Below are 17,631 nucleotides of genomic sequence, written 5' to 3' on the forward strand. Positions count from 1 at the left end.
ACTAAAGGTAGTAGCCATTGAAACAAATGGGGAAGAAAGAAAATGAAATAAAGTAACAAAGATTCTTATCCTATACAGAGATTCTAGGCCTGATAGTATTTAATGGGAAGTAATAATAATTTACTGCATTTGGCTTTCACTTTTCCAAAGTAATAGCACAGTCTTCCGTAATACAAATACTGCTTTCTTCCTTCCCACCCACATGGGTCAAAATGGTCCTCAAATGACCTAATCGAGAGCCAAAAAGCATTTCTTTTTCACAATAAAAATGACCAATTTGGAATTATGTAATGATGTCGTGAGATAATGTGACAATTACGCCTCTAAGATGCTCTTTCATTTCTGAATACTGAAGAAAAAACAAAGTAAAATTACACAATAGTCTCATTCAATAAACTAGACAGATTACATGTATTCATTTCCTGAGCTTGGAGATTTCTTTATTCTATTAATGTATTATTTTAACTGTTTAAAACAACTTACTATCTGAACCTAACTATTAAGGTTTTGACTGTGTTCTCAATGAATAGCATGATGAGATTCCAATCCATACAAATCAGGAAGGTGCCTACCTACATTTCTGACTCTGTTGACCTGTCTGATCTCAGGTGAGCTTGCAACAGATATTCTCGAATTGTTTGTAGCGTGCTTGATGACAGTCAGCCTAGGAGTCATTCTCCTTGTAACATCCGATGACTTCAGACAAGACGTGGTGAAAGTTAGATGGCAACAGGACCTGGTTCAACTTTAATATTTCCCAGTGCGGGATCAGGACACATACAATTGTCTATGATAACCACACAGGCTCTTACTAGAAGTACGCAATAATTTACTCAGCGGATGAAATTTAACCCAAAAGAATATGATATTCCCCTACTGCCAGCAAGAGAATTGGGAAAATACAGTGAGAACTAAAAATAAACCCTTCACGTTAACAAAGTGTTGACTTCAGAACCTTGTTACTGAGCAGTGACTACCATGTATCTTGGCACGTCATTAATAGTGCAGCTCTCCTGGATCAAGAAATTTGATGAGAACAATTTCCCGCCATGTAAGCAACTGCTGGAATGAGTAGCCACAATGCGCAAATTGCTTGCTCTCAATCATTGCCCACCGTGTCTTCAGCACAATGTATGGCCACCATTCTCCTTGAACCTTCATCTATGCAAGTTAACTGGTAAACCACTGACCGCACCAGCACACCATGTGTCCTCTCAGACCAACTCCTTCAGCCCTTTGACATTTCACTTCAGTGCTCAGGTAGGGTGTGCAATCTTCTGCCAGGTTATTTTGCATGCAGGGATACAATGCAACACAATAAAACTCATGCATCAATAAGAGATGCAGCTTATGATGTGTTTAGCTCTCAGACAGCTCTTAGGTTACTCTTTTAGTGCTCATTCACTTTTCATGTACTTGGAAGCTGCTAATCCCTGTGGCTTTTTAACGAGGAAGGAGAGGCAGAAAGCTTGTCACAGACGAGAGAATTAGACCAAACGGCGCATGTTGCTATACGTTACTTCAAAGTCAGAATGGTGCAGTAGTATATGGAGCAAATGCACTGTATGTGCATCAAGCAAGTGGCCATGTCTGAAGGGCAAAGGAGATCATTCCATTGAAGAGGTGACTAGGGAGTACAGTCAGTCCAGGATACTGCTATGGTGAGCCAAGGGGCTGTTTCAATTAGAGGCCAAAGGGTTGGCTGTGGTCATTCAGGTATGTGGTCTAACCAGAGTCTGGGGATCATGTCATTACAATCCAGAGATTGCAGGTTCAGTGCAACCATCATGGTTTACAGGTGGTGCTTTACAACTGGGCTGCTGTGAAGTCAACAATCCATGTGGAGTTAGGTGGGGTGGGGTGGGGGGAGCAGTATTTCCTGTTATGAAAGGGAAGGACTGAGTATGATCGAAGTATATAGAAGAGGGGTTGATGGTGACACTAAAACAAGTTGTGCTGATGTCCCAGTGAGTAAGATTCACAAACAGCAGGAAGGGTTAGTAGTTGGGAGGGTGAAGTGGGTGGAAACCATGGAATTGACATGCTGCATTGAATAGTGAGAGTTGTAATCCATGAGCCTTGATGAGATGCAGTGCAGTGGTAGGATAGAGTGAGGGGTCGCTCAGGAGGTTAGTGGCATTTAAACTTGTGGAGCACAGAAGACTTTCTTGTTAGGTACTTGTTCTAATGTTCACATCAAGAATGGGCATTTTGGTAAAATACTAAGTTGAATATTGCAATGAGACAAGTTGTAGCATCAATAATGCATTTAACAAGCAATAATACCATTGCATTGGCAACTTGCAGCTGCCTAGCGAGAAACTGGTCTCACTGCTCAGCAGATACGTAAAAGATACAGTGAGCTGCTCCTGACATTGAAATAGTCATTGGTGGATGTCTTGTACATTACTGCCACAAATCTCACCACAGATTGCTCTGCCCCTGTAAGATCCATGATATGTTTCAAAGTAAAACATGAAAGTTTTGTTTCAAACAGGAAAATGAGAGGTGCAACATCAGGGAAAGAACACTGATTGGGATCTTAATGCAAAACGTTAGACACTGCTCATTTCCATTTAAAGTTTTCATTTACATTCCTGCTTTGCACATACAAAATAACCCTACCTTCAAAACTCCTTAGTCAGCATCTTCCAAGCCGATAACCACTTCCACCTAGAAGGACAACTGCAGCAGATGCATGGAAACACCACCACCTGCAAGTTCATCTCCGAGTCACTCACAATCTGACTTGGAAATATGACACCTTCCCTTAATTGTCATTTGGTCAAAATCCTGAATCTCTTCCTAACAGCATTGTGGGTCTACCTACACAAAATGAACTGCTGCAAGGTAGCTCACTACCACCCTTCACAAGGGCAACTAGGGATGGGCAATAAATGCTGGCCAGCGAGAGATGCCAACATCCTATGAGTGAATAAATGAAAAAGTCATTTCCATATAATGATTAATGTAGTGTTTGGACTAACAGCTGACTTTACATTTAACTTAATAGCAGCCTCAGCATTTGCTCAGAAACCAAATTCTGGGTCAAAGTTCATGATGTCAAAGAAGCTGACAGCATATTGTTACACACATTACAAAGATGCATAATGAGACTTAGTAAGACTTTTTAGTTGCTTTTATTTTCTCAACTGCATTTTGTAACAGATATAACTGCAGGGGAGAAGCTAGTTTAGTCTGAGGTCAAGGACTTTACCACTGATCCAAACCAAGCAACTCCAATGTAACCCATCACATACATTGGTCTGACTCCAGTTTTTGAGTCAGCAGGGTATGTATTCAATCCCAATTTACTGGCTTGAGTACAACATATATATTGGCATGAGTACTCAATAAAGACCAAAGGGTGCAAGGTCAATTGCATCTTCTGAACTCATTGAATTGTTAAGTTAGATGATTCCATATCAAATGGGGTCTCTGCTTTTGATGTGACCTCTGAGATTGGCCATAACAGTTAAAGAGTTATCTTCCTAATGACATGGTTTTTGGAAGTATTCCTCTGAAAGTGCTGTGGTTGTTTCAGTGCCAAAGAAAAAAAGGCATCTAATGGGAGATTTTTCAATCTAGTGCCATGACATTGGTTCAATAAAGTATTATACACTAGGTTACTTAATAAGGTATTATTAGCATGGATAGAAGACTGGCTAACTAATAGAAGACAGAGAGTTTGGATGGCAACCTGCAACTAATGGTGTGCCACTATGCTCAGTGCTGGGGCCACAATCATTGACAATATATAATAATACTCTAGATGACGAAAGTGAATGCATTATGGCCATGTTTGCAGATGATATAAAAATAGGTAGGAAGGTGAGTGGCAAGAATGATATAAAGAGCCTGCAGAAAGATGTAGACAGGGTAAGCGAGTAGGAAATCTTAATAGATGGAATACAATGTGGGAAAGCGTGAAGTAATACACTTTGGCAATAAGAATAGAGAGGTTGAGTACTATTCAAAGGGGGAAAGACTGCAGAAGGCTGGTACACAGAGGGATTTAAGTGTCCCTGTGCATGAGTCACAAAAAACTGGCATCCATGTTCAACAGGTGAAAGGGATGTTGAATGAACTATTTTCTTTTACACTGCAATCTCTTTGAAATAAATACGGGGAAGTGTTGCTAAAATTATACAATGTATAATTTAGACCACATCTAAAATACTGTCCTCTAATCCAAGGTAAGATAACATGGCATTGTAATTGGTCAAGAGAAGGTTCGTCAGGTTGATCCCCAGCATGAATGAATTTCCCTAAAAGGAGTAGTTCAGTAGGTTGTCCTGTATTCTTTGGAGCTTTGAAAAATGAAAGACAACTTTATTGAAATATGCAGGACTCCAGGAAGCTTGAGAGGGGAGATTCAGAAAGGTTGCTTCCCCTTGTGTGAGAGTCAAGGACCAGAGGACATACTCTCAGAGAAAGGCGTCACACATGTAAGACAGAGATGGGAAGATCTTTTTCCTGTCAAACAGGCGTAAATCTGTGGAATTCTTTACTACAGAGGACTGTAGAGGTTGTGTAATTAAGTATATTCGAAGCTGAGATAGAGAGATTTTTAATTCGTTAGCAAATCAAGGGGAAAAGGCAAGAAAGTGGGGTTGAGGGTCAATTCAATAACAGAGCAGACTCAATGGGCCAAATAGCCTACTTCTGTTCTTACATCTTATGCTCTTAGGTTGGGAAAACTGTGAAAACTGTGGAAAGAAAAGATAACATGTAAGCATTACGATTAAGATTTCTCCAGTACAGGGCTTTCCAAAGTGGGGATCGGAACCACCAGTGTGATCATGAGTTGAAGTTTTGTGGTAGCATGAGCTGAGGTATTAATGGCCACTGTGGAAATTTGACAAAATTATAAAAGACTTTAATCCAATGTAAAAGCCTGTCATCCTCCCATACTCTCGCTGTTCTCACTGAGGGGTCATGACAACTTTCAAGCCACAAGATGGGATCACAATGAGAAACGGTTTGGGAAGCAACTCCTCTCACGTTTCTCAGGCCACTTCACTGAACACAAACTACAATGAAGGTTCACCCTCCATTTTTCTCAATCACCCAAGAAATAAACAACAATATTCTGTATTTTTATAATAAATTCAAATAATTTGATTATGGAAGTGCAATTACATATTTATACATTATAAGAATGTACATTGTACATTTCTACTGAGGTGCAAGTGTATTTGTATAAAGGTGTGTGTGCTTATAGGATTGAATGTGCAAGTACATGTGTGCGTGCATGATATATACATCTATATACACATATATGTGTGTGTGTGTGTGTCTGTGTGTTGTATACGCATGTCCCAGATAAGCAACCCTTTACTCAATTATCTTATCAAAAACTTTGCGAACACAAGGACTGCAGATGCTGAAGTGGTGCTGGAAAAGCACAGCAGCTCAGGTAGGATCCGAGGAGCAGGAAAATCGATGTTTCGGGCAAAAGCCCTTCATCAGGAATGAGGCAGGGAGCCTCCGGGGTGGAGAGATAAATGGGAAGGGGATGGAGCTGGAGAGAAGGTAACAAAGAGTACAATAGGTGGATGGGGGTGGAGCTGGAGGTGATAGGTCAGAGAGGAGGGTGAAGCGGATAGGTGGGAAGGGAGATCGGCAGGTAAGACAGGTCATGGGGACAGTGCTGAGCTGGAAGGTCGGAACTGAGGTCAGGTGGGGGGGAGGGGAAATGAGGAAACTGTTGAAGACCACATTGATGCCCTGGGGTTGAAGTGTTCCGAGGCAGAAGATGAGGCGTCCTCCCTCCAGGCATCGGGTGGTGAGGGAGCAGCGGTGGAGGAGACTCAGAACCTGCATGTCCTTGGCTGAGTGGGAGGAGGAGTTTAAATGTTCAGCCACGGGGCAGTGGGGTTGATTGGTGCGGGTGTCACAGAGATGTTCCCTAAAACGTTCTGCGAGAAGACATCCAGTCTACTCAATGCATCGGGAGCAATGGATACAATAAATGACATTGGTGGATGTGCAGCTGAAACTTTAATGGATGTGGAAGACTCCTTTGGGGCCTTGGATGGAGGTGAGGGGAGAGGTGTGGGCGCATGTTTTGCAATTTCTGCGGTGGCAGGGGAAGGTGCCAGGTGGGGACAGTGGATTGTTGGTGGGCGTGGATCTGACTAGGTAGTCACGGAGGGAACAGTCTTTGCGGAAAGCGGAAAGGTGTGGGGAGGGAAATATATCTCTGGTGGTGGGGTCCGTTTGGAGGTGGCGGAAATGTCAGCGGATGATGCAGTTTATGCGAAGGTTGGGAAGGTGGAAGTTGAGCACCAGGGTGGTTCTGTCCTTGTTGCAGTTGGAGGGGTGGGGTTTGAGTGCAGAGGTGCGAGACATGAATGAGATACGTTGGGGGGCATTTTCAACCTTCCTGTGGGATGGGAAATTACTGTCTTTAAAGAAGGAGGACATCTGGTGTGTTCTGTGGTGAAACTGATCCTCCTGGGAGGCAGAGGAATTGGGAATATGGGATGGCATTTTTACAGGAGGTATGGTGGAAAGTGGTGTAATCCAGGTAGCTGTGGGAGTCAGTGAGTTTGTAAAAAATGTCAGTGTTTAGTCAGTCATCATCGATGGAGATAAAGAGGTCCAGGAAGGGGAAGGAGGTGTCAGAGATGGTCCAGGTGAATGTAAGGTTGGGGTGGAATGTGTTGGTGAAGTTGATGAACTGCTCAACCTCCTCATGGGAGCATGAGGTGGCACCAATGCAGTCATCACTGTAACAGAGGAAGAGGTGGGGAGTGGTGCCAGTGTAATGGCAGAAGATGGACTGTTCTACGTAGCCAACAAAGAGACAGGCATAGCCAGGGGCCATGCCGGTGCTCATGGCTACCCCTTTTGTCTGGAGGAAGTGGGAGGATTTGAAGAAGAAATTGTTAAGGCTGAGGACCAGTTCAGCCAAATGAATGAGAGTGTCACTGGAAGGGTACTGGTGGGCACCCTTATCAAAAACTTTGGCAGACCATATAAGACCATCAACCTTCATTGTCATCTACCTGGATGAACAGCTTTGTGGTTTGAGGCCTGCAGTATAAATCATCACCAGAGAATCTCCCTTGCCCAGGAGACTGACCACAACCTAATGTGAGACATTTGAAATCTGACTTTTTGTAAATTCCTATAAATCACAGGGCCCACAAGTAATCACATTTACATTGAAGTTTCTTGTTAGAAACACTCAAGGGAGCCGGGCCTTCAGTTATCATTAGTGCCATTGACTTTCAAATATAATCACTGACGGGAGCTCACTATTGTCTTGAATTGTGAAGTTACAGGGAAGAAACAGTTAAAATTCAACAAGAAACATGCAGAGTCAGAACTGCAAGTGCTGTCAAAAAATGGATTCCTTTTATCTTTTTTCTAGACTCTTTCTGCTGGTATATGGGTGTGATAGCTTAAGGTGGACAAAGTACAAAACACAATTCTTATACACTACCATGAAATATGGCAAGTTACAATATTTATATCTTTGAAATGAAAATTCATTTCTTGCCTCATTTTATCCTTAGACTTCTTCTAAATATACCAGATGCCTGTTCGTTCTTCACCCAAGTGGCCATTCTTGATATGTAAGCCAAGGTACTTTACTCATTCAGTTTTTTCAACCATCAAGGACATTATAACTTGATTCTTTGCCCTTGACCCAGTATCTAAACAGACACAGTTGTTGCAAATGACACTGGACAGCAATCAAAAAGCTTATTTTTCGTTTCTCCAGCACAACATGTTCGAGCCAATTTTAGCACCTCCAACTGCTACACTAATGGACATAATTGGATCAACAGAGACCAGAGATCAAATTTGGGATTTCCCTAGTTTGTTTAGCTCAGCTGTGTACCAGCAATGTGGCTTCTAGCTGAGGAGTACTTTGTGTCATAATTTAAAACCTTTTGACCAAAACAAAAAGGTAATCTCGCCAACAAAAAACAATCTTCAGAAAGATGGCATCATTGCTTTCACATCTTTAGATTATCATTGTATGCTCAAATAAACACTCACTAATGATGTAAATAGAATCAATAGGTGTGCTTTGTCCCTTGCTGGTGTGATGAAATCGATACATACTTTTCTCTAAAAATGAGAAAAAAAACATTAATTCACTTACAGTCATAAAGTCACAGGGATGTACAGCATGGAAACAGACCTTTCGATCCAACGTGTCCATATTGAACAGACATCCTGAATAAATCTAGTCCCATTTGCAAGCATTTGGCCTATATCCCTCTAAACCCTTCCTAATCATACACCCATCCAGATGCCTTTTAAATGTTGTTATTAGACCAAGTTCCACCAACAGTTCATTTCATACCCGTACAATCCTCTGCATGAAAAGGTTTCCCCTTAGGTCCCTCTCACCTTAAACCTATGTTATCTAGTTTTGGACTCCCTTACCCCAGGGTAAAGATCCTGTCTATCCACCCTATCCATGTCCCTCATGATTTATAAACCTCTATAAGGTCACCCTTCAGCCTATGGTGCTCCAGGGAAAACAGCACGAGCCGATTCAACCCCTCCCTATAGCTCAAATCCTCCAATCCTGGCAACATCCCTGTAAATATTTTTTGAACCCTTTCAAGTTTCACAACATCCTTCCAATAGCAAGGAGACCAGAATTGCATACAGTAAGTGGCAAATAGTGGCTTAACAAATGTCCTGTATAGCTGCAACATAATTATCTAAAGTCAATGGCTCTTCAGTGCACAGAATTGCAAAAGTCAATGAGACTGCACTTTTCTCAAGTTCCCTCAATACTAGTGTTTTTAGCTCAAATTCCAACAAGGTGGTGCCACTAAGAAGATTTGGCATTTATATTCTATTCTTTCTTTTTTGCCTAGCTACAAAGATGCACAGAGCAGATTCCCAAAGACTTTGCAAACAAGTTACATTTTAAGAGTTATATGCAATGTCTTTGGAATATAAACAAAAACAAAAATTGCTGAAAAAAAAACAAGCCTGGCAGTATCTGCACAAAGAAAGAAAAGTTAATGTTTCAGGCCCAGTGTTGGAACATAAATTGGGCATTCCAAGTTCCCTTTCAGAAACATTCTGCCCACCTATCACTTCTCGAGACTAGGCAACCTCCTCTTCAAAGAAGTTTTACATTCAAGTGGCTCTTGCGTGGTAGGGAACAGCATGCATTTGAAACCTGCATGCTAACTCAGCAAGTGGTCTAGGAAACTTTACTTCTCTGGCCTCACTAAAAGTTCATGGATGGGGTTTCCCTCCTGCATCCTGCTGGAGTGCAATTTCTAGCCTGTCAAGTTGGAAGCCCATTCATTTTTCTTTATTCATTCGTGCGGGATCTGGGCATCTTTGGCCAGACCAGTATTTATTGCCCATCTCTAAATGCCCAGACTGCAATTAAGAGTCAACCACTAGGTCTGGAGTCATATATAGGCCATACCAGGTAATGATGGCAGATTTTCTTCCCTAAAGGACATTAGTGAACCAGATGATTTTTTCTAACAATTGACAATGGATTCATGGTCATCATTGGACTCTTCCAGAATTTTTTATTGAATTCAAATTCCACCATCTGCTGTGGCGGGAGTTGAACCCAAGTCACCAGAACATTACTTGGTTCTCTGGATTAACAGGCCAGTGAGAATATCACTAGGCCATCGCGTCCCCCCATTTTAAGAAGCAGTGCACAAACTGTGCTTTCACTTGTTTCTGTCTCATGGATAAGCTTTATTGCACAGGCAAGGGGAAGACATGTTGATGTAGATTGCAAGCAAAGTCTCTATTACAACAAGGAGGAAGTAACAGAAAGATGGGTGATAATTATGTATTAATTGTGCTTAATTATCTGAAGGTTATTATTGTGGTTTCAGTTGTGCAACTGGTGGAAGCCACCATTTTGTTTCTTCAGTGCTACCCAGACAAGGCCAATACATGGAAAGATGCAGAAAGTGTTGACGCAACCAATTAATCTTAATCTTTTCGAACTGATTTCGAATCTTGACTCAAGGATGATGTCTACTCAGGGTTGCATATTTCTCCAATGCATCTTCATGTGAGAGTACAAGCCAATTGCCAACCTGCAGATCTTTGTGGACATAGGACAGGATATCTTACAAGGTGGTAGAATCTGAGTGCAGCATTTTCTGCCTTTTATTTCCATCTTGGCTGCTGCTCTGCTTCATCATTAAGGCATTGGGCTCAAAGCCTGAAGCAGCTTGATGGACAAGTTGTTGCCATTTTAAATGATTCATCCCAGTCGTTAATATTGGTACAGTTATGTTTCCAGGACAGCTATAGAGTGTTTTGTCCTCTCCTGGAACATTGAGCTTTTGAGAATTGAAGAAACAGGACCTTGATCAGAAAGCTTTAGCTATCCAAGCATAGGTGTCCAGTTCATCAAAGCTTATTTTGCAAGGATGGTGCCTGCATACTTCCAGAGCTGTCTTCAAGAAGGACACTAGCACCTGTTTGATGGTCTATCCATTGAACTTGGAGAATGTGGCCAAAACATTGCTGATCAAATTTCTTGAGCATTCTTATATATTGCTGATGCACAATTATAGTTACATGAACAAGTCAATATTAGATTAGAAAGCTGTACTTTTGGGTTTGATTGAATACATCGGTCTTGTTTTGGATGATGAAGAGGAAGTTCACATGAAATCAAATTCATTGTGCATTGGTGAGAAAGTTGGGGAAATTCACCTCAGATGGTGGGCGATTCTCAAAGTTGAGAGAAAATGTCTCATTTCCAACAAAGTGTTGAATGGCAAGATGAATTTCCTAATTCAGACGCAGTTTGCCATTCACCTACCTGCCGAATAGAAACTTATCAATGACAATAACTAACGTGAAAGTCAGTTTGGTTGTCTGGAAACCATACAGTTCACACTTGCTCCTCATGACTTCCATCTTGGACACCAGGCACAAACACCTCAGCACGTATTCCATGGCAGCAACACACACATCTCAGCACACAGATTCATGGATCTTGGCATTCAATATGTACCAGCCTCACCATGCTCTTATGGCACATCTCTGATCAATCTACAATATGGTTCTTTATTTTAATGCTACACTTTGAGGTGGAATAGGACCTCTCAATATAATGCTGCTGCCAGGACACGTTACACATAGGGATTGGCACCCAACTCATGGATTCACCCAGGCTGTATCTCAGGATAAATCAATTGCAAACTTAACACTGACTCAGCCCACCGGTATGCTCTCTGCCCTGTTATGGGCAATATTCAATTGGAATGAGTAATGGGAGGGATTAAATGAGATGGAGGTGGCTCGTTGTGTTGTTAGTGCTGGTGTGTGTGACAGAAAGGTAAATAGGAAGTTCAGAGATCATCCAAGGCTGTGCCAACTGGAGGAGCTGGGTTGTGTCAGAGCGAGTGAGGGAAGATGCTGCACGCAGGACTCAGTGGGAGATAGTGAGTCTTGATAGGAAAGAGAAAATGATGGGCTTCGCCTCATGGAGCACAGAAGGTCACTGATCTTCTTCCTACATTGCTTTGAACTGTGGACACACGCTGACACTGGCGGCAATCTGAGGCCAGGCTGGGGAGCAGATACGGGCCTGGAAATCAGCACATTCACTGATGCATGGAAGTCCATGCCTATTCCCCTCTCTGCATTACCTATAGGGAACTAAAGATCAATCCCAGTAAAGTATTTTCAAGTAACTGTAGATGAAGCATCTTGATGCATTTAAATGCATAAAGTGCAATATAAATCTTCTTCTTACACTAATATTTGATGAAATAATGGAAATAATTCAAAGCGTTAGGCTAACAAAGACCTGCATTGTTAAAATTCATTCATGGGATATGGATGTCAGTAGCAAGACCAGCATTTGTGGCCCATCCTGAATTGCCCTTGAACTGAATGAACTGTTAGGTCATTTCAGGGGGCAGTTAAATGTCAACTGCTGTGGTCTGGAGTCACATATAGAGCAGGTCAGATAAGGATGTCAGGTTTCCTTCCCTAAAGGACATGAGTGAACCAGGTGGATTTTTAGAATACTTGTTTGTCATTAGGTTAGTTATTTGATTGCAGATTCTTTTATATTAAATTCTGAAAACATAAGCTGCTGTGGTCGGATGCGAACCCATAATTCCCAGAACATCAGCCAGGAGATCTGAATTACTAGTCCAATGAGAGTCCCACGACACCACTGCCTCCCCGAACCAATAGTTAAATACAATATAGACAGCATGGATTTAAAAGGACATTCCTGACAAGAAAACTCCTTACAATTTTTGCAGTTAAAGTGGAACTCCCTACAGCATTGTTTGTATGGATTTTCTGTGTGGAGTTTGCACGTTCTCCACATGTCTGCATGGGTTTCCTCTGGGTGCTCCAAAGATTTGCGGATCAAGTGAATTGGCCATGCTAAATTGCCCGTAGTGTTAGGTGCATTAGTCAGGGATAAATATAGCATAGGGGAATGGGTCTGGATGGGTTACTCTTCAGAGGGTCGGTGTTGACTTGTTGGGCCAAAGGGCCTGATTCCAAAGGGCCAAAGGGAATCTAATCTAATGCCAGTCTTTACTGGAAACCTAATGATTCCATGAATCCGCAGTCGAACACAGAATGGGATTGAAAATATAAAACTGTCCACAGAAGTTTAAAATGCATGAAAAAACAGAACATTTGCAAGAAACGAAATGCCAATTTGGAGGAAGGCGTTAAGTGGAGTTCTTCAAGATACCATTTGAGCCTCAATGTTTCTAAATAAAATAAATAGACTGCATATTAAAGCCAAGTTTAACATGAAATTTGATGATCATGCGAGAAAAGAGAATTTATGTAGCAAAATATTATTAGAGCTGCAATGCATTTGGGAAGACAAAAGGGAAATGAAATGTAACACGATGAAATTTAAACCATTTCGAGAAGAAACAAAATCATCAGAAGTATGCGATGACTGTCAGTGAATTAGTAGTTTTAGACCTGAAAAGGGACCTGGCATTGATGTGAACACTACCACTTACAATGGCTCAGGAAAATATTGAAAGGCATTGTTTTTTTTTAAAGCTTGGAATGGTGAAATGTAAAGGGTAATTTTACAAGCAGTAGAGAGCCCACCCCTTGAAAGTAGCTATCAGAAATCAAAATGTGCATTCATCATAAAATCATGAGCAGCAATGTATCCAGATTTCTGACATGCTCTGTCAGTGGGCAAGGCACCCCATCAGCACAATGTCCAGGGAAGTGGTAGAGCAGGATGAGGCCTGGAAATCAATATATTAACTGGTACATGGAATTCCATGCAAATCTCCCTCTGTGTTTGGCCTGGAGGGGGCTAACAATCCATCCTAACAAATGGATTTTAAAGTAATTGACTGTAAATGAAACACATGGCTGCATTTGTCAGATGCAATATAACTGTTCTTCTCACACTAATATTTAGTGCAATAATAGAAATTATTCAAAGGGTTAGGTGAGTGACAGAACAGATCAATTCAGAGGCCATTCCAATGCAGAACAATACTCCACGAAAGAATATCTTAGGAGTATTATGTCTATTGTTGGTCACCACACAGAATCAAAGCAAGAATTTGTTTTGGAGAGGGAGCTAAGACAGGGAAGAGGATGAGCTAAAAATAAGACTTACGATCCAATAAGTGGAAAGAAGACTCTTAGGGTGAATCAGCAAGTTATCTGGAACACATTCATAAGAATATGTCAATAACTCAGAATATTACTTTCAATAACATCATAATAATTAGAGCAAAGGATATTAAATCAGCAGAAATTAAAAGTAAAATTGGTGCATGGATACATCTTCCCTGAAAGAGTGATAAGGCTTACAATGCAATGCAGGGAGTGCAGCAAATTCAAAATATTCAGAACATCTGGGCGGCACGGTGGCACAGTGGTTAGCACTGCTTCCTCACAGCGCCAGAGACCTGGGTTCAATTCCCGCCTCAGGCGACTGACTGTGTGGAGTTTGCACGTTCTCCCCGTGTCTGCGTGGGTTTCCTCCGGGTGCTCCGGTTTCCTCCCACAGTCCAAAGATGTGCAGGTCAGGTGAATTGGCCATGCTAAATTGCCCGTAGTGTTAGGTAAGGGGTAAATGTAGGGGTATGGGTGGGTTGCGCGTCAGTGTGGGCTTGTTGGGCCTAAGGGCCTGTTTCCACACTTTAATGTAATCTAATCTAAACAACATCCGATATGCAAATGGAAAAGCTGGGGTGCCATCAGGACAATTTCCACAAGTCAACTCCTTTTTTTCTCATCTTTGATTTTTCTTATACAGTATAGAGTCATAGAGATGTACAGCATGGAAACAGACCTTTCAGTCCAACCCGTCCATGCCGACCAGATATCCCAACCCAATCTAGTCCCACCTGCCAGCACCCGGCCCATATCCCTCCAAACACTTCCTGTTCATATACCCATACAAATGCCTCTTAAATGTTGCAATTATACCAGTGTCCACCACATCCTCTGGCAGTTCATTCCATACACGTACTACCCTCTACGTGAAAAGGTTGTCCTTTAGGTCTCTTTTATATCTTTCCCCTCTCACCCTAAACCTATGCCCTCTAGTTCTGGACTCCCAGACCCCAGGGAAAAGACTTTGTCTATTTATCCTATCCATGCCCCTCTTAATTTTGTAAAACTCTATAAGGTCACCCCTCAGCCTCCGACGCTCCAGGGAAAACAGCCCCAGCCTGTTCAGCCTCTCCCTGTATCTCAGATCCTCCAACCCTGGCAACATCCTTGTAAATATTTTCCGAACCCTTTCAAGTTTCACAACATCTTTCCAATAGGAAAGAGACCAGAATTGCACACAATATTCCAACAGTGGCCTAACCAATGTCCTGTACAGCTGCAACATGACCTCCCAACTCCTGTACTTAATGCTCTGACCAATAAAGGAAAGCATACCAAATGCCTCTTCACTATCCTATCTACCTGCAACTCCACTATCAAGGAGCTATGAACCTGAACTCCAAGGTCTCTTTGTTCAGCAACACTCCCTAGGACCTTACCATTAAGTGTATAAGTCCTGCTAAGATTTGCTTTCCTAAAATGCAACACCTCGCATTTATCTGAATTAAACTCCATCTGCCACTTCTCAGCCCATTGGCACATCTGGTCCAGATCCTGTTGTAATCTGAGGTAACCCTCTTCACTGTCCACTACACCTCCAATTTTAGTGTCATCTGCAAACATACTAACTGTACCTCTTTTGCTCGCATCCAAATCATTTATGTAAATGACAAAAAGTAGGGCCCAGCACCAATCCTTGTGGCACTCCACTGGTCACAGGCCTCCAGTCTGAAAAACAACCCTCCACCACCACCCTCTGTCTTCTACCTTTGAGCCAGTTCTGTATCCAAATGGATAGTTCTCTCTGTATTCTATGAGATCTAACCTTGCTAATCAGTCTCCCATGGGGAACCTTGTCGAACGCCTTACTGAAGTCCATATAGATCACATCTACTGCTCTGCCCTCATCAATCTTCTTTGTTACTTCTTCAAAAAACTCAATCAAGTTTGTGAGACATGATTTCCCATGCACAAAGCCATGTTGACTATCCTGAATCAGGCTTTGCCTTTCCAAATGCATGTACGTCCTGTCCCTCAGGTTTCCCTCCAACAACTTGCCCACCACCGAGGTCAGGCTCACCGGTCTATAGTTCCCTGCTTGTCTTTATCGCCCTTCTTAAACAGTGGCACCACGTTTGCTTACCTGTGACTATCAATGATACAAATATCTCAGCAAGAGGCACAGCAATCACTTCTCTAGCTTCCCACAGAGTTCTCAGGTACAGCTGATCAGATCTTGGGGATTTATCCACTGTTAACCGTTTCAAGACATCCAGCACTTTCTCCTCGTAATCTGGACATTTTGCAAAATGTCACTATCTATTTTGTTACTGTCTATATCTTCCATATCCTTTTCCACAGTAAATACTGATGCAAAATATTCATTTAGTATCTCCCCCGTTTTCTGTGGCTCCACACAAAGGTCGCCTTGCTGATCTTTGAGGGGCCCTATTCTCTCCCTAGTTACCCTTTTATCCTTAATATATTTGTAAAAACCCTTTGGATTCTCCTTAATTCTATTTGCCAAAGCTATCTCATGTCCCCTTATGTAGCCGAATGCAGCGAATATGATGACCCTTCAAAAATGCAAAGCTACATTAAGAGATGTGCTCATACTATGTACCAACACAAACAGTTGGATACTAAAATTCCCAATATGCTAGCAATGTCTATTGCGTTATCACTCAGTTTCTAACACCATGATGTGTTCATTCTTCATCTGGACTGGTGATAATAAAAGGGAAAAGAATTGCCATTAACTGTTTTTCATGAACAGTTGTTGCAATCTCATGTCATTGAATGGGCTGCAGTCTTATTTCAGCAGAGGGGACTGATATTAATATCAGATCTATAGCAGCAGACAAAGTGCTCCTGACATTAATCCAAGGTCACTGCCAGTGGAACTGGTGGAGCCCCAGATAAAATACTGATTTCATACACTTGTAGTTTTCACAAAATAAATGCATACCTTTCCTTTCCTATGAGTGATTTTTTTTTCCTGTAGTTTATAACATGGGAGGGAAAATTATTAAAGGAAAAACATCTTTCGGATTTTGGATTTAGAAAAATCACATGAATACTGCATAACACTGTCCACTTATCAGGCTCTGTCAGATTGTGATGATAGGTCTAACTCAGTTAAAATAAGAATGCATTTGATGTACCTAATTATATTATGCAACTTTCAATCATACATTTGCTGCATAGTTATTAAGGCTGTCACTTTCCTTAAATATGACTGGGGGCTAATGCTGATACTCCCTCCTTCACTACCCCCCCAACCCCAAAGGAAGGTCACAGAAATCACAATATTAGAATGACTCACACTCAATAATTATTAATAACCAGCACACTCCTTGTGTTGCCTGCTGAACTCAATAATTTTAGAGTGTCCCAAGCTAACTAACCTGCTGACTGGCCGGATGCATCAGCAGGGACCAGGGCTCTCAGTGTTTCGCACATTTAAATTTAACCTGCACTGTATATTATCTACCCCTCTTAAAGGGGAGATGTATTGTTGTTGAAGTAGGTGTTTGGGGTCAAGAATAAGTCACTCTGACCTTGTTCCAAACACCACAATTTCCGATCGAAAAATTTAAAAGAATACACTGATGTTTTGATGCCTCCCTGTGCTGGAGATGCCAGGGCAACGGGCCTCCTGTTAGCAACCTGGTCAGGATTCCTTGAATCCAGCAACGAAGATCATTGTCGAAACCATGATGACTTTTACAGCATTGAATTTTAAAGTTTAAGTTTAAATTTAAATTTGAAGTTTAAATTTGCAGCAGACACTTTGAAAACTACCATGAAAGGATAATTATGCAAGTGAGTGAGTGTGGCAGGGGATGAGGGGGTGTAGGAAGTGAGGTGGTAGCTTGCCAGATGAGTCAATGGGTAGGCTGCAAAGTGAGTGAGAGGGGCAAAGGGTCAGAAATTTGGGGAGAGGAGTAATTTGGGTGAATAAGGATCCCATGTGGGTGACAGGCAGGGTGTCCATCTGTTGAGTGAGGGAGCTAGGGTGCCAATTATATGATTGAGCACATAAGGTAGGTTTGGGTTCTGGGTCAGGCAGAATGGAGT

The 17,631-nt window shown here is 41.8% G+C and overlaps 1 protein-coding gene across 7 annotated transcripts in view; it reads right to left on the reverse strand.

Moving 5' to 3' along the window:
- Positions 1–17,631, reverse strand: part of astn2 (astrotactin 2) — a 1,590,397-nt gene that overhangs the window by 513,003 nt on the left and 1,059,763 nt on the right. The gene's annotated exons all lie outside the window — the stretch shown is intronic.

Source organism: Chiloscyllium plagiosum, unplaced genomic scaffold (genome assembly GCF_037043375.1).
Source record: "Chiloscyllium plagiosum isolate Xiang-an unplaced genomic scaffold, Cpla_swu_hap1 HiC_scaffold_21, whole genome shotgun sequence".
Classification (NCBI taxonomy): Eukaryota; Metazoa; Chordata; class Chondrichthyes; order Orectolobiformes; family Hemiscylliidae; genus Chiloscyllium; species Chiloscyllium plagiosum.